The following is a 22,331-nucleotide window of genomic DNA, read 5'->3' on the forward strand; positions in this document are numbered from 1 at the left end:
AAAAGCACTCAGGTTAGCAGTGAAAAGCTAGATAATATACATTAAAAATGTGACAATGCCAATTAGACATGGTAATAAAACCACAGAGTATACCTTTTATGTCTTATAGGGGAGCAAGTAGGGAAAATGCCAGTTAAATTGGAAATCCTATAGTTCAGTGAGATTTATAGGTTCCCAGTGGGCTATGTTGAGATGTCCCCCTGTATTATTTCTCACACTAAGAAAGAGTAATTTTTAGTAGAATTTTTATAGTTTTGAGGCATATTTTTGTGTATATTATTTGGATCTATTAACAAAATAATACACAAATTTTTATAAGATTGTTAATAGAGTTCAGAAAAAGAACAGAAATCTCTGTAACAGTCTGTGAATAATCTGTCCATGATCCCAGCTTAATTCCAAACTTTGAAAAGCAGAGAAAAAAACTGATCCCCTGAACTCTAATATTGTCTAGCCATATGATGACATACTCATTGCATTGAACTCCAGTGTAAATATTAGACAAGGCATTGATTTGTACTGAATAAAGACATACTTATTTCTGAGTATGTATGCCAGGCTCACACTATTTCTTCAAGAGCACCATCAATGGGTTTCCATAATATTATTTGCTCCTAATCATTTTACTCTTTCCAAAATCACTTTTAGACAAAGTACTCATTTTAGAGGAAGAAGAAGAGAAGAGGAAGAGAAGTTTAACAGAATTTTAAGTATCCTCCATATTCACTGTCCCAAAGAAACAAGAGAGTCAGCCTCTGCCATTGACCATGTCATGACACAGGTGTGGTGACAGGTAAAAAAAGAGTTCAAGGGCTATCCTATGATGGAATATGTGCTTTTTATTGGCAACACATTAGTGTGCTTTAAACTCATATAGTCAGCATATCAGACAAATTGGAGTAGTAATGTGGAAATTCCAGTGGCTCCTCTCTCTATTTTCTGTCCCTCCTCCTTATACCCTGGCATCCACTGGAATAGAGAAACACAACATTTCTTTTGATCTGAAAGCTAAGACTATCACCTGAGTATTCTGTCACTCTTGCCACTAAAATTTCAAAAAAGAAAAAAATATGATTATTATATTGAATAGTTCAATTATAAGTGTCAGGAAAAATGGAATAAAGTAATTGCTATATAATGGGAGCAAGAAGAGATGTGTTTCTAAAGCCTAGAAGATTATCTGGGCTTTGACTCCTTATGCTGATAGATAAAAAGTAATGAAAATTTGCTCCTTGAAAGAAAACAGGACTGTTATTTGTAAATCTAATTCTGCAACAAAGCTTTGGCTTACTTTTCCAGGTACAAAATCATGGCCAATTAAGGCATCAAAAAAGGGAGGGGGTAACATAATACAATAGAAATAAATTATAGATACTATTCATAACCACATAGCACATTGCAAAGTTGATGATGGTGATAGGTAAACATATTTTCTTTTGTAATTTTATATCACCACTGGTTTCATTACACATTTTCCTTGAATTAATAAAATGATTGTTCTTTTTTTTAGGATTAGGCAAGAAATTGTATTTTCAATATTTTAAAAAATCTGTTCTATTTAGATATACATGAATGTAGAGTGTATTCTAATATACGTGCATACATGATGTATATATTCTTAACTAGACACTTAAAAATTGAAGTTACAGTATGTTTAAGAGTGAACTTGATTGGGAAACTAAGTATATGATTATCACTCAAAGATTAAGAAAACTTTTAAATTTAGCATCTCCATTTGAAGGGAATATATATATCTTTGATTTAACAAGGAAAGGTTGTATCAAGCTTGGTGACATGAAAATAATATGGGATAATTTTTTAACTTCATTCTGCAACTGAATGTTTTAAATTACTCTATGGATACTGACTTGACAGTTGTTTTTTGCCATATCTGTTTTCAGTATGGCTTTTTAGGACTGTCCATGATCTGTATTCTCTTTGAATGTTATAAGAGAGGTTATGAACCAAATTTTTGGAATCTCATTCCCTGGGTTCACTAAAAATTTCTGCCATCTATGATATCTCTGCAACTCACACAAGATTCTAAGAACTGCATTTCCCAGATTGCCTACTCAGTGTGATTCCAGATTAGAGGCATGCAGTGAGATACGGAGAAAAAAAAAGAAAAAAAATTAATTTTCTGGATAAGTTTGCAGGGAGAAACAAGCACAGGCACAATTCAGAGACTTTCAATTGACATCTTGAGAAACATCCATTTTAGACCTTCTAGTTAAGATATTTTATGGTGGTCTTCTTGCTCTAAAATAATAGCTATTCTGATGTTGATGATGTCTCTGCCCTAAGTTCAACCTGTATTTCTAACATTATTATAAACACTAGTGCTTGTATTATATCTTCCAAACCTGAAAAACATTTATTGGCTTTTGTTTTCTGAAAAAAGTTGACTTTATACTTAACTTTAGAAATAATTATGATTTTTGTTGGTCCATTTTTAGAGACATTTCTTTAAAATGTGTCAAAATTCCATTTCCTGGTCTATGCCTTTATAAAGTTATACAATGTCTATGATAACTTTTCCTGGTCCTGTATTCTCAACTGATAACTATAACTCTGTAACTGACTTATTTTCTCAGTTACTATCAATATTTAGTAAAAAAGTAATTATAGGTTCAGATTCTGTATGAATCTACATGTCTGAATCTATTTTTTAAACATAAATTGATAACTTACCATTTGTTATTTAAATAAAGTATATCACTAGTCAAACAAAAATGCACATATAAATATAAATAGATTTTTTTCAACCTGTTAAAATAGTACTTCCCTTTTTAAAAAAAATAATGAACACATATTTTGTGTTGAAAAATTATCAAAATCTGAAGATAAACAAGATGAATTACATCTCTCTTGTCCTGAAGAAAATTATATTTTATGGACAAAGAAATATTAAAGAATTTGAGGTGTGTTGTGGTGAAAATATTGAATTTTGACAGGAGTTATGATAAACACAGAGGTAGTTATGACATGGTACAAAGGAATTTAGCCACAGAAACTTGATATTTATGTTATAATAAGCCAGTTGGCTTAAGCTACTCTAATGACTACTTTGAATATTCACTGAGACATCATTTTCTAAATATCACTATTAATTAATATGAACTGTTGTCAGTGATATATTCTTCCAGCTGATTTAAATGTCATAACTTCTGTATATAAGTGACCTAGAGATTAGAAAACAAATAGTGGTTATTTTAAGTTCTTATTTTTCTATATGTATCCCTTTAATTTCTTTCATCTGTCTAAATGCTCTGGCCAGTATTTCAAGAACTATGTTAAATAGATGTGGTGAAAGAGGGCATTCCTGGCTTGTTCCAGTTTTTAGAGAGAATGCCTTCAATGTTTCTCCATTTAAAATGATGTTAGCCTGTGACTTAGCATAGATAGACTTTATGATGGTGAGATATGTTCCTGTTTTCCTTAGTTTTTCTAGTGTTTTGAACATGAAGGGTACTCTATTTTGTCAAATGCCTTTTCTGCATCTATTGATATAATCATATGATTTTTATCTTTGAGTCCATTGATGTGATGAATAAAAGAAAAACTCATATTGTCACTATTTGCTGACAATATGATTCTATACCTAGGAGACCCAAAAAAGCTCCCCCAGAAAAGTTCTAGAACTAGTAAATGAATTCTGCAAAGTAGCAGGGTATAAAAACAACACTCAAAAATCAAAGGCATTTCTGTATATCAGTGAAAAATCCTCTGAGAGGAAATGAGGGAAACTACCCCATTTATAATAGCCTCAAAAAATAAAAATACTTGGAAATCAACTTAACAAGAGAGGTGAAAGATCTATACAATGAAAACTATAGAACCCTAAAGAGGGAAATCAAAGAAGATCTTAGAAGATGGAAAGATCTACCTTGCTCTTGGATGGGCAGAATTAATATTATCAAAATGACCATACTACTCAAAGTACTATACAGATTTAATGAAATTCCGATCAAACTCCCAAATGCATTCCTCATAGAAATAGAAAAAAAAAGCAATCATGAAATTTATCTGGAAAAATAAGAGAATAGCTAAAGCAATCCTTAGAAGGAAGGGTAAAACAGGTGGCATCACTATGCCAGACCTCAAACTATACTACAGAGCAAAACAAACAAAAAACAAAAACAAAAACAAAAAAAACAGCATTGTATTGACACAAAAACAGACTGGTAGACCAATGGTACAGAATAGAAGACACAGAGACTAACCCAAAAAATTACATTTACCTTATATTAGGCAAAGGTGCAAAAAACATTCATTGAAGAAAAGATAGCTTCTTCAACAAAAGGTACTGGAAAAACTGGAAATCCATATGCAACAAAATGAAATTAAACCCTTCTCTCTCACCATGCACAAAAGTCAACTCAAACTGGATCAAGGACCTAGGAATTAAACCAGAGACTCTGCATCTAATAGAATAAAAAGTAGGCCCCAATCTTCATCATGTGGGATTAGGGCCCAACTTCCTTAATAAGACTCCTATAGCACAAAAATTAAAACCAAGAATCAATAAATGGGATAGATTCAAACTAAAAAGTTTTTTCTCAGCAAAAGAAACAATCAGTGAAGTGAAACCTATGTCACTTCAAATTTTTACCCTATCACACATTAGATAGAGCACTAATCTCTAGCGTATATAAAGAACTCAAAAACCTAAGCACCAAAACAAACAAATAAACAAAAGCCAAACAAAAACAAACATACAAACAAAAAACAACAAATATCCCAATAAATAAATGGTCCAAAGACCTGAACAGACAATTCTCAGAAGAGGATATACAATCAATCAACAAATGTATGAAAAAAAGTTTATCATCACTAGCAATTAGAGAAATGCAAATCAAAACTAAGGTTTCATCTCACTCATATCAGAATGGCAGCTAATAAGAAGTCAAACAACAATGAGTGTTGAAGAGGATGGGGGGAGATTCCTTGGAAAACTGGGAAATGGAATCACCAATTGACCCAGGTATCCCTCTCCTTGGTCTATACTCAAAGGACTTAAAAACAGCATACTAGAGGGACACAGTGACATCAATGTTTATAGCAGCACAATTCACAATAGCTAAACTCTGGGACCAATCTGGATGCTCCTCAGTAGATGAATGGATAAAAAAATATATATGGCATGTATACACAATGGAATATTACTCAACAATAAAAGAGAATAAAAGCATGGAATTTGCAGGTAAATGGATGGCATTGGAGAAGATAAGGCTAAGTGAAGATAGCCAATCCCCAAAAAACAAATGCCTAATGTTTTCTCTGATATAAGGAGGCTGATTCATAGTTAAGTAGGGAGGGGGATCATAGGAAGAATAGAGGAACTCTAGATAGGGGAGAGGGGTAGGATGGGAGGGGAGCGGGCAGAGGGTTAGCAAGGATGGTGGAATGTGATGGACATCATTAACCAAAGTACATGCATGAAAACATAAATTGTCATGAACATAATTTATATACAACCAGAGATATGAAAAATTGTGATGTATATGTGTAATAAGAATTGTAATGCATCCCACTGTCATTTATTTTTAAAAATTAATTAAAAGGGGATAATGAAAAAAGATTTAAAAACAATTACTCAATTCATATTCACATTAACAGCTCAAATATATTTGCATATGCTTGTTGATCCTTTACCTCATTATATACTCTTCTCTAACTATTCCAGGACTACTGTAAGACTAATATCTCTATTTCAGCTTTCTCTACCACCTCTACATTTGTTGATTAAACAAGCTGAATATTTAGTGAAGATAGTGAAGTTACATTTTCTATATGACTAAAATCATTTGCTGACTATTTGTGTATATGAAATAAAACTAAATTACCTCTCCAGGCTATAGGAGATTTCATTGTCTTACCTTTTCCCTATGTTTCTAATTATTATGTCTTATTTTCTATTTATACTATTTTTTCTCAGTTCCTAGAGCATACCAAGATTATTTTGTATTTCAGGCTACATCTTAGTTCTTTAAGAATTATGCTGGTGGAGAGTGTATCAGCTTCATTGAGTAGTTTATTGCTGGCTTTCCAATGCTGGTCAATATTGAGGGTAGAAGATGTAGTCATTGTACTTGCTCATTAGTGGACTTATTTTTGAACCCTAAATGAATTAAAACCAGATTGTAAACTGCCATTACTCAGAGGGCTGTTGATGAAATAAGTCTTAAAATGATATCCAAAGAGATTGAGGAGTCCAGAGTGCAGATCAAAATATTATTTATCTCTTTTCAGTTTGACAATATGCATTTACAATGGCTTAACCTGGAAAACTTCATGGTAAAAAAAAAAACTGTTCTCCCCATGATGAACTTAGTACATATTGTAGTCTCTAAAGGGAAATGTGGCTAAGGAATCAGGCTCTGTCCTCCAAATTTCAGAGATCCGTGACACATTTAAAGTACATAGAATCCGGTGCTGGTGATCTCTATTGTATCTTCATTTAACTCACTAATGTGGCTACTAGAGCAACAACATGAATCCTGGGGAATACCTGTATATTACAGAAGTTGAGCCAACCAGTAGTCCTGATCAGAGCTGCAGGCTAGATGTGGTATCATTGCTAAGATAGATTAAAGGGGCTGAGATACATGGTATATGGTTATTTATTGGACAAACATGTTCTGAACTATGGAAGTCAGGGAAAAGGAACAAAAAATGTTTCATTCACATGGACTAATCAAAAATTTTCCTTACTATTTGGACATAGCTATACAATTCTCCTTCTTTTACATTATAACAGTGTCCATATCTGTTTATACTGTATGTCCATCTCCCAGGATGCTCAATTATATCAGTGATATCAGGCTGATAGGTAGGGTGTACAAGAGATGTCTAGCTTGCTATAGTTCTAGGTGTACACAATAAATGAACAAAAATAAAAATAATGTGCTTCAGAGATGAGAAATACATATATCATTACACCTCAAAAATTACAAATCACAAACAATTCAAATAGTACTGCTCTCATCTAGGCAGATTACAAGCTCTCAGTAAGACCAAGCAACAGTACTTCCAGTCTGTGATATAAGCTGCCCTGATGTGTGGACCATATATTTTGGCACTCTTTTTTGGAAAGCATTATAAGAAATGTGGATTCTATGGCAAAACCAAATGAGAAAATCATGATATAAGTCCCTGGAAATCAGGAACCAAATCATGGTACCTACAGCCAGAGAACTATATGTATTATGTTTTTTGAGACACAACTCCTGGCTGCTACTTGGTCCTCACCTGTGACACAAAATAACCATTGTGAGCTCTGTTTTCTCATACCTATGAAAACATGATGCTGGGCAGGCATAGAAATAGTTTATGTTACTTTGAAATAGTGTATCTGGGATCAATATGATTAGTAAACACATGAGCTGATAACATGGACTTTCACAACATACTTCATGGTTATACTATTACCCTTCCTTCAGTTAATTTCCATGGGGTAAATACTATAAAAAGAGGGAGATACTGCAAGTCCAGTTGATGGAGTCTGAGCAAGATTTAAAAAGGTGAGGTACTTCCTAACTTTATGCCAAAATAACTATCAAAAAAGACTAATTCCCAACTCCTTGTTTGGTACCATCCTGAAGAAAACCATTCGGCTACATTGCTGCCAGTTAACTACATTGGGTTTCTTCCATCTTCAATGGGCCAGAAGTTCATTAAAACAAGAATATATATCTATTTCAGTTAGAGATTTATTTTTCTTACTTACAGAGGCTCAGCCAGAACCACTCTCCAGGAGCTAGGGGAATATCAAATCCATAGACATGAAACCCTAGACAGTATATTGTTTAATTAGTACACGCACTTCACAGAAAAGGAGGTAAAATGCCAGCCAGAAGTAAATGACCAGATAGGAATAAGAGTCATATGGGGAGTGAGGTGATAAATACCAGTTTGGAGGCAAGATTCTGTTAAGTGGAGTATTAACTTACAGAATACAATATATTCACAGAATCAGGACCTTCTGTGGAACTATGCTTTCAATAGAATAATATATGAAGCTGAGAACATGGGTTGTGAACTCACACACACATAAATCCACAAGCACACATATATATATATGGCCCATAAAGCAAAGAGAGATAAGTAGAATAAAATAATGTTTAAATTGGTAAGATTGCAGACTCAGTAAGAGTCTACTGGTGTTGTTTATAAAAGAAAAAAATTAGAAAAATATAAAGAAGCTATATAAAATTAAATTTAAATTTAAAATACAACTCTTCAATCATATTAGTGAGACCTCAAGTGTTAGTAATCAAAGATGGCAACTGGTTATAATATTGGACTGAGCAGAAAATTCTACTAGACTTTGCATATAGAAAGGTAAAAATGAACAATTATGACAGATCAATGTAGAAACAATATTTTCAAGATCATGTTCAAAATCCTATAGTTTATAAATTTCTTAATAATAGATAAAAATATTAACTAAATCAAAGAAAACCAGAGTTCAAGTTGTCATTTATTTTAAACATAAAAAATCAATAGCAAGATACATTATTTTCTTAATAAACATTAATATTTAATAGCATAAGTATTTGATGGTATTACTCAGTTGACACCATGATACTTTGCAATCTTCTTTATCTCCTCTCAATTGTGCAGTCTTCCTCCTTATCTCACGGATGTTCCCTCTTCTTTTTGCCCATAAATGTCAGTGTTTCCCTTTCTTTTTATATTTCTTTCCAGTTTCATCTACAATGACATCATGAGCAAGGTGGCAGAGCTCTCTAAGCATCAGATTTTACACTAATAAATTAGAATTAATATCAACTCTGGACAAATTTGAAATATAATAATTTGAATATAGTAATTTGAAGTATAGTATATTAATAATAATACTATAATTGTATTATTTATAGGGCATTTTGTTTATAATAAATGATAACCTAGAACAATGCAGACTATTTCAATGCAGATTTGAGTGAAGAATGAATCTTTGAGACATCAGTGATTGTTGGTTGGACTTGACCTTAAGGAAAATTTACTCTTATATGCTGTATTTATTCTGAGATATGAGTACTGAGAGAGAAAGGAAAAGTATAATAACAATTTTTGAATCTTATATTTTGAGGTAAGAACAGCAGACACAAATAGAAATGCACTATAATTTGCTCAAGTGACAGGAAACTAGGACTCATGTATAAGGTCAGGATCACAGTATTGCCTCAGAAGGCCATGTAGTTAACAGAGTGGACATCACAGTTTCTAGTGTACATCATGGTAAATGTTTTGATAAAACACAAGAAAATTATATTTCCTTCAATTATACTAAACTACTATGTTCATCTAATTATACCTCTAGAAGCTGTTCATTAGTAATATAAGAGCAAAATCAAAGATTTAATTTTTCCAAGGTTCTAAATTTGCTACTGTGAAAATTCTGAAAACATAACAGGAGATAATAGACAAAAATAATTATCTCACTATAATTGAGTAATTTGCTTTAAAATAATTGATCCCTACTGACATTAATGAAAACCAGTATGATAGTTGTTTGGGCATTGAGTGGCTAACACAGAGAAAATTTTGATCATCAATCATTTATATTACTTTTTCATGGTTAAACCTGATGGTAGTTTTATAATCTACAAAGGAGATGTTGTATTAATTTTCAGATTACTCTTGAGCCAACTTTACTCACAATGATTATGCAATAATAAAAGTATTATGGATTTTATATTGTAAATTTTCATCCTAGGGAATCCTAATATGCTAAGAAAAAAATATTCTTATTCCTGAGAGGTAATTTATTGAGATTAATTTTATTAAATGGAAATCTCTTTACTATAAACTGCTCTTTTTCTTGCATACTCCTATAATGAAGCAAAGTTATATTTCATAAAGATAACATTTTCTGAAAAAGAAAACATAAGTTTAAAAACGTATAATCTTTGATCATCTATATCAACAAGATTATTAGATCCCTTAAGAACAGAATCTATATTTTACATTACACCCTTATTGTTCTAAAAAACATTTTTTCCTATCTGAATTTTTAAAGGGATTTTGACAGTGTATAATACTGATGGTTTGCATAGTCTGATTAGAACAAAAATTATATGCAGACTGAAGTGAAATATGAATATTAATACTACAATTGACTACTAAAATAGATTGTAATTTGCTGAAATAAAAGTGTTCGAAAATAACTTTGGAATTTTTGAATTAAACATGAAATATATTGAGTTTTCAGGAGAAAATTTTAACTTACACAATGAAATTTAGCGAGAAATTTTAGCATTATATTTGGTTGTGTGAGTGAGATTATCTATTTCAAATTCATGAGAAATTTCCATGGAAGATATACATTAACAGAGTATTTTTCTTCTACATACACTTTTCTAGAGTCATCAACATTAAGCACAGAAGTTCATCCAGGGATGATGGCCCATGCCTCTGAGACAATCTATGTAGAAAGCTAATGCAGAGGATCACACATTTGAGGCCAGCCTGGGCAACTTAGGGAGACACTGTCTAAATAAAAAGTAAGAGGGCTGGAGGTATAGTTGAGTGGCAGAGTATCTGTGGGTTAAATCCTTGATAGTGAAAACAATATCCAAAATTAACCAAAACAAAACAAATATATAGAAGTTAAGGTTATGTAAGGAGAGTTGATCTACTTTTTCTTTTTTTTAATGTATTTTATATTTTTAATTGCACGACTATTATCAATTATGTAGGGAACTGAATGCATTATTCATGGAGTGATATATAATGAAACTCTTCTCACTGAGGCATATGTGTTAATTTTTAACTTCTAATAACCAGAATCCTCTCAGTGGATTTGAAGTGCTTCAGAAAATAAGATACAAATCCTGAATTACAGGTAAAGCATAATTTTCAAATTTATTTATTTATTTATTTATTTATTTATTTATTTATTTAGTGGCACTGGAGATTGAACCCAGGGGCACTCAGCCATTGAGCCACATCCCCAGCACTATTTTCAGGGTCTCACTTCGTTGCTTAGAGCCTCATTTTTGCTGAGGCTGACTTTGAATTTGTGATCCTTCTGCCACAGCCTCCCAAGCTGCTGAGATTACACGTGTGTACCACCACACTCCGCTAAGGTATAATGATTATAAATTAAAATATTCAGAATAATTTCAGTGAAAAGATATTTTTTATTTATGTACTGACTATAAACTATCAAATTCATAGATACATCAGAAACGTTGATTTAAAAGCATAAACTGGCTAATTTAAAAAAAAATATGATTCTGTGATGGTTAATTTTATGTAGCAAATTGACTGAGCTAAGGGAAGGGAAGCCCTGCTAACTGGTAAAATCTGTGAGTGCTTCTAGAAAAGATAGCATCTGAATCAAAACCATAAAGAAGAATCTGCCCCCAGATACACAGGCAGCCATCATCTGAAACATTGAAAGTATAGCCATAGCAAAAAGGCTTAGGCAGGACACATTTTCTCTCATTTTCCCAGGTGAGTTGTCTACCCTCTTGTGCTATATGTACTCTGGACCTGGAGTGTTGAACTCTGGACCTCAAACCAAGACTTCCTTCTCTATCAGGAATTTTCACTTGAACAAAATTAACTCACTCTTTTGGTTGTTCTCCAGCTTATATATAGTAGTTTGTGAGACTTCTTGCCCTCTATTATTGTATAAAGCGATTTCTATAATAAATCTCATATATTTATATGTATGTATATACTATTGGTTCAGTTTCTCTAAGCACCCTAATAAAGATTTCTTTTACATCAACATTTCTGCTAGTGAAGAAATCATACCCCACTACAGACATTCAGCAAACTATGGTGTATGGGCCAAATCTGGCTCAACAGATTTTTTTTGTAAATATAGTTTTATTATAACGTATTATAGTTTTATTCACACTAACCCATTCATGTGTCATCTAAGGATGATACTCTTGGAAAAACAAAGTTAAATAATTAGGACACATACCATATGGTTCACAAGTCTATAATATAAATTGTTCAGTTCTTTTAAAGTTTACCAATATTTGCTCTACAATATAAAGTATATTTGAAAAAATATTATCAATGAATATTATATTAATTTTTTTAAAAGTTGAAATAATTTTGAATATGAGACCTCATATAACAAAAACTGAAGTGCAAAAAGGAAAAAGTATTCTATAATTTGGACAAATTATTAACAGTATACTACAGATTCATTGCTGAATAATAAAAATTCATTTTGTGTGCATTTGATTAAAATTTGAAAGTAATTGTCTTAAGCAAGACCTACCCATAACATGACATACTAGACAAAGAAAAAAAATGGTTATAGTCCAATAAGAAAACAAAGCAATAAACAAGAACAAACATAAACATAACAGTGATGTCAAAAGATTCATTGGTAAGCTCACTGTTGGTATCTCTTCTGTAAATATGATGTGCTCAGTTCCTGTATATCTTCATCCTTTTATTGACCTGATAGTCAGCTGGACTATAACCCCTGTCACTTACTGGTGGAAAACCACCTCTACCTAAGGGCAAAGCCTGTCCAAGGAAGGAGGTGTGACCTTTGTCCTGAGAAAGACCCACAGGGCACTCCTAGGCACAAACCCATCCTGCTGAGTTGTTTATCTACAAATACCAGGAGAGATCTGGTGTCCCTGACTCAGTCAGGTTAGGTGGGGACCCATAGCAACCCCCAGCAGTCACCAATCAGCATCAGACAGGGAAAAACCTGGAATGCCAGATGACCTTCCCAGTAGTTAATGGTGGTTGATAACGTGTTGGGAAACCATGAACACCCCTCTTGGCTTAAACCAATCAGTTCAAACGAATCCCCCTCTTGTAGTAACCAATCACCCCTACCCAACTTGTTCCCGCCAGTGAATGTTCTAATCATGCCATAGAGTTGTTTTATGATTTTCCTGCAATGTGTGATGATTTGCTAAGAGATGCAATAATGTATGTGAAGTCCCTGCCTTCCCCAAAGAGTGTATAAAACGGCTACAAACCCTGGGCTGGGGCCTCTCAGCGTTACCAGTTTCTGTGTGCGCCTGTAGGACCGAGCTAGCTAGCAATAAACACCTGTTTGCTGCTTACATCGATCTTGGTCTCTGGTGGTCTTTTGGGGGTCCCGAATTCGAGCATAACACTGGCAGTTTGTATCTAGCCTCTATTTTATGTCTGCATTTTACCATACAATTTTTGGTACCATCTTTGCTTTTATAGTGAGTTAGTGTCCCTATTTGGTTATTGTCTATTATAATATCCATTCCAAATCTTGGCTATTTACAATTTTCAAAATGATACAACATTTTGCTTTAATGTGAATATTCTAGAAGTACTAAGATCAATTCTACTTTTTATCAAATTTGTTTACGATTTGGTAATAAATATTGAGATAAGTAGAATAAGAAATAATATTATAGGACTGTATCTAAGAGGTTAAGGATTTCACAAAACTATTTTCATATAAATATGTTAATTGAAAAATTATTAGATTTGGGGGCTGATGTTGTGGCTCAGTGGTTGAGTGCTTACTGAGCATGCCTGAGGCACTGGGTTCAATCTTCAGCACCACATAAAATAAATAAATAAATAAATAAATAAATAAATAAATAAATAAATAAACAAACAGATAAATAAAGGTATTTTAAAAAGTGTTACTTTACATATAACAGTTTTTTTTCTTTTGAGTCTTTTGAAGAATTATGTAAAGTCCCCAAATCATTAACAACTTGTCAAAGAGCATTAGAATGAGAGTGATATTAATAAGAATCAAGAGAGTTATACAAATGACATTCTCTGTTGTTTGTGTTCTGATTTGAACTATAGAATAAATTCAATTTTCCACTTTTCAGAATGACCAGTTATATTTTCATATAAAAATATAGTCAATTTTTGTGACAAAAAGCCATTTTAGTATGTCTAAAGCAATTCTTTAGAGATGCTTAATCCTTTCCATATATATCTACATGGAAAGCGACTACCACAACTATATGTATATCACCAATTTCAGCTTCACATTCCCAGTCTTTTGATGTTAACAGTTCCTTTCCACCTGAGCAACTCAGGGATTGGATTTAGTATGCTCATTTAATAGAGAAAAATCATGAAACCAATGTATAATTTTTCACTGAAAATGTGCAACCAAACAAAAAATATGAATAAAATTGACTGGAAGCAAGATTCCTACCCTGGAAAATTATTTTGACATCAGCCCAATAGAATCTATATCCATAATTCATAATTTCTAAAGAAGAATTTAAAATATACTGCTTACTGAAAGTTAGCTCTTTATATAATTCATGCTTTCATTCTATAACAACAATGAAATCTATTTCTTTGCTCATTTGGACAAATGTCTCATAACTTTTATTACTAATTACTAAAACATTAAAATTCAATCTTTCTACACCAATCTTCCTATGGATATTTTCATTTATTAGTGCTAAAACATGGCACAAGTAATTTCATTCAAATGACAAAGGGGAGATCTCTAGGAGACTTTCTGCAAAGAAAAAAGGACAAAATATGCAACTATTTTAAAAATGTTTTAGAAGCATAAACCTTGAAGTCACTTATTTTTAGAAATTCATTTAAGGGATGAGCTTCTGATTAACTTACAAAATACCAACAAATATGGATATGTATCTGGTGTCACTCCACATGTAATACTAGAATATTAAGGTTAATAAGCACACAATGTAGCTGTACAGGACATTAAATGTGCTAAGCAGTGTCCCTTAAAGGCACTGATAGAAAGACATTAGATTTTCACATTGAATATAAAACTTTGATTGCCCCCACTTTTTATATTAGATAGAAGTTAGCATGTTGTACAAGATCACATCATCTGCACATGTTAGAAAAGAGATTTCAACCAGGTATTCTAATTTCATAAAAACAAAAAAACCAAAATCCTACTATTGTTTCACTATATAATTACTACATTTTTCTACATATGTATATAGGAATGACATAAGAAGAGGTATATGTCTCATTTTTCAACAAAGCTTATAATACATAACTCATAGCTAGAAATACATAATATCCTGTTTGTTTTATTTATCAAACATAATTCAACACTTGCTAGAATATATTGCACAAGACAATGCTTTAATACTCATAAATCCTGGGCTTGGCTCATATTCTCTAATTTTATATATGTCCTAGCCACAGTCTCTATTTTAATTCTAATATCTTCTGTCATCAAGATACTATAAAAGGTATAATCCACAGAGATTGCTAGTATATACTGTGCTATTATATTGCTAATATATACCATGGCTGTGATAATATTTACAATAGAAAGGAACTGGATGTAAATGATAAATAACAATTTAAGATCCCATGTAAATTAAAATATAGTTTAGCATCTTTGTATCTTGTTTGTTTGTTTGTTGTTTTCTATTATGTCTGGTTTTGCTGGAATCCTTTGCTGTGGCAAAAATATCAGCAAGAAATAGTATTAGATTAAAAAATAATTCTGCTGAAACTGGAACCCCCCCACACCCAGAAATTAAGAAAGCTGGTTTTTTTTTTTGATTTATGATTTTTTAAAATTTTATTTTTGATTTCTCTGATTGTATCCAACGTAGGGTCAGACCATTCATGCAATAATACAGGTACCTAGAGTAATGATGTCCATCTTATTTACCCTCTTTCCTACCCCCATTCTCCCTCCTCCCTCCTCCCCTTTGACCCATCCAAAGTTCCTTCACTCATCCCACCTTGCCCCAAAATTATGGATTAGCAACCACTTATCAGAGAAAACATTCAGCCTTTGGTTATTTAGGATTGGCTTACTTTGCTTAACATGATATTCTCTTAACTCCACCCATTTAGCTACAAATGCCATAATTTTATTCACTTTTATTGCTGAGTAATACTAAAGTGTGTGTGTGTGTGTGTGTGTGTGTGTGTGTGTGTGTTTCTTTATCCATTCATCTATTGAAGGGTGTTTAGGTTGGTTCCACAATTTGGCTGCCTTACTGTAGTTACTGTAGTATGTTGTTTTTAAGTTCTTTAAGTTTAGACCAAGGAGTGGTGGTTCCATTGCAAGTTTTCCAAGCAATCTCCATACTACTTTCCATTTTGGCTGTACCAATTTACATCCCACCATCAATGTATGAGAGTCAGAATGGCAGTTATCAAGAATACAAACAGGAATAAGTGTTGGTGAAAATGTGATTTATGAATTTTTAATTTAGTTTTTAGGTTCTTTCTCTAGCTCTTCTTCCTTTCTAAACACAAGTGATATAATATGTATGCTAGCAATGAAAAGTTTGCTATGGGGCTAGTGATGTTGCTCAACTGGCTGAGTGCTTGTTTATCATGGTTGAAGTACAAATATATCAAAATGATTTGATCATGTGCATGTATGGATTTATTACATGGCACAAGTTGTACCTTATTAATTTTAGCAAATAAAATAATAATTAAAAATAACATTTATATACAATAAAAATATTTTAAAATTTAATGCCATTTTTTACATCAAATACCAAAACACACTTTAAAAAAATCAAGCCATTTAAAGAGAATCTGCACATGAATAGAACCAAAATAAGCAAAAGTTGATTTTCCAAAGAGTGAAATTACTTAGTTTTATACTATCACTTGAAAATAAAAAGAAGAATGAGGAGGAGGAGAAGGAAAAGAATCAGGAGGAGGAATAGAAGGAGTAGGAGGTAGGGGAAAAGAAAAAAGCTATAGAAAAATCTCTGGAATCCACCTTCCCAGTAGTGTTTCACATCAGATTAGCTCTTCCATTTGTATTTCATACTATGAGACTTGCAAATTTGTATTCAAGTCACTTATTAAGTAGTTTATATCCTCTGATTCTTTTTCATGGGCATTATTTATTAGCAGAGAACAATATTATATTCTCTTTGTTTCCCCAGCACAATTACCTTTGCCTGTTACTTGTAGTATACAGGAAGATATAGAAGATGTTGTGGTTATAAATGGAAGAAAGGTCTTTCTGTCAAGCATACAAAATCTCCTCTCCATTAAAGGTTGTATATTCACTATAAATTATTTATCCTGTTACTCTCAAACAAGTCATCAAGTAATATATAAAGTGAGTAGAGGTGGAGTACCAAGGTACAGGGAGAAGGGGAGGGAAAAGAGGAATCCTGGATATAAAACTGACTAAATTGTGTTGTGTACTTTTATGAAAACATCACAATGAATCCCATTTTTATGTATAATTATAATGCACCAATGAAAATAGAATAAATAAGTAGAGGAAGATGATGGGGGAATAAGAAAGAAAGGGAAAGTGAAGTTCTGGGAATTTAATGATGTAAATTATGTTATGCATGTGCATGAATATGTCACAGTGAATGCCAGTATTATGAATAATTATAATGCACTGATACAAACATAATGATAACAAAACGATAGTGAATATATGTGTAAAATGTACTAACTACATGCATAAAAATTGAAGTATAGTATCAATTTAAGAACTTTTCTAGTCCAGAATTCTTTTTCACTTTAGTATAAAAATATAGTAATAAAATAATTTGGGGTCACAATAAATGTTAGCCTCAAATAATTCACTTGTATAACATTACCATTTTCGTACTTCTCTTAAATAAATGATCTCACAATTTACTAAAACTACAATTGTTGGGTTTTTTTTTTTCAGTAAACATTGTCTTCAGAATCCAGTATAATATTTTATAATCTATGAATGCATTAAATATTTTTTCCACTTCCTAAACTGAATATATTTATCTATTAAGTATAAAAATTAATATAGAAGCATAAATTTTTAATTATAGGAAAAAATATAAAATGTTACAAAGAATAATTTTTAGTGATATACTTTTAAAAAAGAGTTAATAATGTTAAATATATTATTTTGTATGAAGTATTATAATATTGAACAACACTAATATTTGTAATTAATTTATTTCATGAAATCTGTTTAATAATTTACAAATAACTGAAGCATATGAAGAATACTCATTTGCATGATGATAATGTATATCATTTTATGTGTATAATTGCTAAAAAATTTCTATCATTTCCTTAGGCTCAATAAAATCAGCTAATTAAATGAAAAGCTACTTACATGGAGACTTTTTTAGGAGTTTCTTTTTATAATAACGAAATTCATTATTTATTTCTTCAGTATTAGCCTTTCTTTCCCAATATATATGACCACTTTCAGGTTTTGCTATTTGAATTATCCTATTTATATCCAATTATTTACATAAACAAATACCATATTCTTATATTAAGACCTTCATTTATGCATTTTTAAATTCAAATTAAGTTTTAAAATTAATTTATAAACTGATTTAATGAAACATGTGATTATTTATTGTTTTATTTGTATATTCTTCAATTAGACACTGTCATTGTAATTATAAATGTCACTGAAAAGTAGTGAGCAACCCATCAGACAAGAAAACTAGATTTATATTTTCAGATACAGAAATAATTGCATAAAATTGGATGATTAAAAGAAAATATTTAATTTCATCATATTGTGACTTACCCATCTTTCAATTTTAAATTAAGTATGTCATTTGAGAAACTATCCCTAAGGATCTGTTAGTAATCATATTCCCAGTCTACTTAAATAATTTCTTGATGCTAGGACTATAAGAAACTCAGTGGTGGTAAATTCAGGCTGAATTTGTGGTGTTATCCTTGATAAGTAATAGTAATTTGATCTTTTGAGGCATCTGAGTTTTAAATTACCCCAAGCATTGCAGAATGAAGGTGGGCTATTTCTAAAGTCACCAGTAGTTCAAAGTTCAGGAAATATACCGGTATTAAATGTTATGCTGTCACTATTCAAGAACTTCTGGATTATGGCTCAGACATAGTTGGAAACTGGGGTCCTGGGATTGGATGTCCTGGGATTCTCCAAGTTGATAGGAAAGTAATTCTTACAAAATTCTGCTTCAAGATATATAAAAGGAATACGTGATCATAATAGTGATCATACATCAGTTCTTGCTTTAGTCAGTTTTTGCTGCTGTGACAAAAAAAAACTGTCAAGAACAATTTTAGAAGAGGAAAATTTTATTTGGGAGCTCACAGTTTTTGAGGTCTCAGTCCACAAATGGCCAGCTTCATTGCTATGGGCCCCAAATGAGGAAGAAAATCATGGCAGAAGGTTGTAATAGAGGAAAGCATCTCAAGACATTACAATCTGTAATAAGAGAGAGAGTTCCCCTCACTTTGAATAATATTAACCCTAAGTGCCTGTCTGCAGTGACCCACTTCCTGTAGCCACACCTTGCCAGCTTACTGTTATCACCCAGTTAATCCCTATAAGTGAATTAACCCCTGATTAGGTTTAGGCTATTTTAACACAATCATTTCACCTAAAATTTTCTTGCATTATCTTACACGTGAGATTTTGGGAAATGCCTGACATCTAAACAATAATAGTGCTAAATTTATGATGGACTACTGTTAGGGTCTGTAAACAAGTCAAGATGGCGCCTGGCATTTTGCCAGAGGGAGTGGTTTGAGAAGTAACGCCAGTGAGCCATTAAGTGTGGAGATTTCTTATTGGTTGACTGGTGTATCTAGTTTATGTTAATTAAGATAAGCTGTGTGTAATGTATATATACCCCTCCTGTCCTACAATAAATGGCTCCCACTCCTGCTGTTCAATGTACACAAGTTGTTCATCATCCCCCAAGTTACTTTGCTGCAGTCGGACTGCGGCAGATGGTGGCCCATATGGGGAGCCCCCGGACACTCGGGGTAAGTTGACGAGAAAAAGCTGCCCGTACATAGATAGGATGGGAATCATTATGCCTATAAAAAATAAAATCCAAAGGAATAAATCTAATCAAAGATGTGAAGGAATTCTACACACACACACAAAAAAAATTGGAACACTGAATAATGAATTTGAAGATAACATTAGAATATGGAATAATCTTGCATTTTTATGAATTGCCTGAAATAATATTACTAAAAAGTCATATTGCCAAAAACTATCTGGAGATTCCACGTAATCCTCATTAAAAAGTCCAACGATACTATTCACAGATCTAGAAAAACATCCTAAGATTTATATAAAAGTAAAAATGACTGAGAATAACAAAATATTCTTAAGCAAAAAGAGCAATCCTGGAGACATCACAATATCTGATTTTAAAATATACAATGGATCCACAGTAACAAAAACAGAGCATTATGTTTTCTGCAAATGGGAATAATTTGACTTCTTCAAGTTTGTATCCATTTTCTGCACAAAGCAGAAATGTAGGCCAATGGAATAGAATACTAGTATGTGACAGATACTAGTGCACACTTAAAAAGTTGTCTAATTCTTGACATTCGTTCCAAGTATAAACATTGGAGGAAAGACAAACTCTTTAATAAATGGTGCTGAGAAAATTGGATATCAATATATCCATATGTAAATCATTGAAACTATATTACTAATTATTTCAATTGTAAAAAACCTTGAGATAATGTACTAAATTGTACTAAATTGTTCAGAAGGTTGTTTTCTTAGTGCCTGCTGGAGTACTACAGGATTTTCTTTAGCATCATTGCTGGAGTTCCTGCCTTTGTCCCAGTGCCAGTGAGGATGAGGGTGGAAGAATTTCCAGTGTTGCTGAGAACCGGACGAGACTTCGGATCATCATAGCTGATTGCTGTTTCTACTTCTACAGCTTAGGCTGTTTCTGCTGCTACAACTTATGCTAGCTGCCTGCAGAACTTACCTGGACTGTGATTTACCTGGACTGTGAGTTAATCTATTGAGACACTGCTTTACCTGGACTGAGACAACAAACTGTAATCTACAACAAATTGTAACTCGGTATCTTTGCTAACGGTGTCATTGCTGGTATAATTTTTCCAAGGGCTTCTTGCATGGAGCCATCAATTGGCTTGGTATTATGGCATTTTGTATCCTCCCCTCTGCTTGTAGCAGATTATTTATGGTGTTTGTTTAAAAACCACTATGGTCGTTATTTAAATTAAACAAAAGGGGGAAATGGTAGGGTCTGTAAACAAGTCAAGATGGCACCTGGCATTTTGCCAGAGGGAGTGGTTTGAGAAGTAACGCCAGCAAGCCATTAAGTGTGGAGATTCCTTATTGGTTGACTGCTATATCTAGTTTATGTTAATTAAGATAAGCTGTGTGTAATGTATATATACCCCTCCTGTTCTATAATAAATGGCTCCCACTACTGCTGTATCAATATACACAAGTTTATCGTCACCCCCTGGTTATTTTGCTTCAGCCGGACTGCAGCAGACTACCAGGAAACGTTGCACCAACTATTAAATTAACTATTATTCTGACTAATCTGGCACTTCCTGGCATGAGTTCCTTATTCTAATTACAATGACAATGACTTTTATTTCTTATTTTCATATTTAGAGTCAAATAACCTTATAATGTAGAATACAAAAGGAAGCAAAGTTAAGTAATATATTTTTCTTTTCCTCAATACACAGAGTTTTATAGACAGGCAGAAATGTCAATGTCTATTGCAAATACGAAAAGTTACTACAAAAGATTTAAAGAGGATTGAAAGAAATGTTTGAATACCTGTTACCTAAAGGTAGAATATTTTATATTATAAGAAGTATTTGACTATGCATCAGGGAAAATGATCCTGGTTTTATAGCTAGCTGAAATACATTCATTTTCATCTAATCTAAAAATATTTCTTTGTAGTATAGGAAGTTTCAATAATAAAGTCTCATTTTGCTTTAAAATATGCTAATTAATACAAAATTCCAGATTCAAGATTAAAAAATTCTGAATATGACTCCAAAAAGCAGAGTCAGAAAGCAATTAATTAAATTGGAAGTGGAAAATCCATCTCATTTTGTATCCTGAATACCTCTTTGTAAGTGCATAAAGGACTTCTAGCAATATATTCCTGAATCCAACTTAATTTGTGTATTAAAACTTAATCATATATTTGTTAGTATGTGTTAATGATGTTAGTGAGAACTATTAAAATAAAGACATTAAATTGTATTTCTTTTGGAAAAAAATAGCTTCTTCTGTTAGAGGTGCAAGAAGTTACCCACAAAGTAATTACATACAGATGTGATCAACTGTGAGAAGTGAAACTTTCAGAGTTTAAGAATGAAGGACAGGCACTTGGTTTGTATATTCTCATAGATCTTGGTCAAATTGCATAATACTTAGAAGACACAATTATTTCTTCAAATAAAGTGATTATTAGAACTTTTTAAGAAGAGCAAGTATTTTTATGTTTTTACATGTTTGCCTAATGTCTTCAGTATTAAATTATTCAATAATGTAATTTATTTTTATCATCATTTATATAATATTTTATCACATGCATTCATTTTATAAAAGAAAGTTCTTATTTTAAGACTCATTATATAAATAT

General features: G+C 32.1%; 1 pseudogene; it reads right to left on the reverse strand.

The window, feature by feature from the left end:
* Positions 1 to 19,750, reverse strand: part of LOC143385945 (cadherin-9-like) — a 151,864-nt pseudogene extending 132,114 nt beyond the window's left edge.
* Positions 19,751 to 22,331: the final 2,581 nt, after the last annotated feature.

This window comes from Callospermophilus lateralis, assembly GCF_048772815.1.
Source record: "Callospermophilus lateralis isolate mCalLat2 chromosome 11 unlocalized genomic scaffold, mCalLat2.hap1 SUPER_11_unloc_1, whole genome shotgun sequence".
NCBI lineage: Eukaryota > Metazoa > Chordata > Mammalia > Rodentia > Sciuridae > Callospermophilus > Callospermophilus lateralis.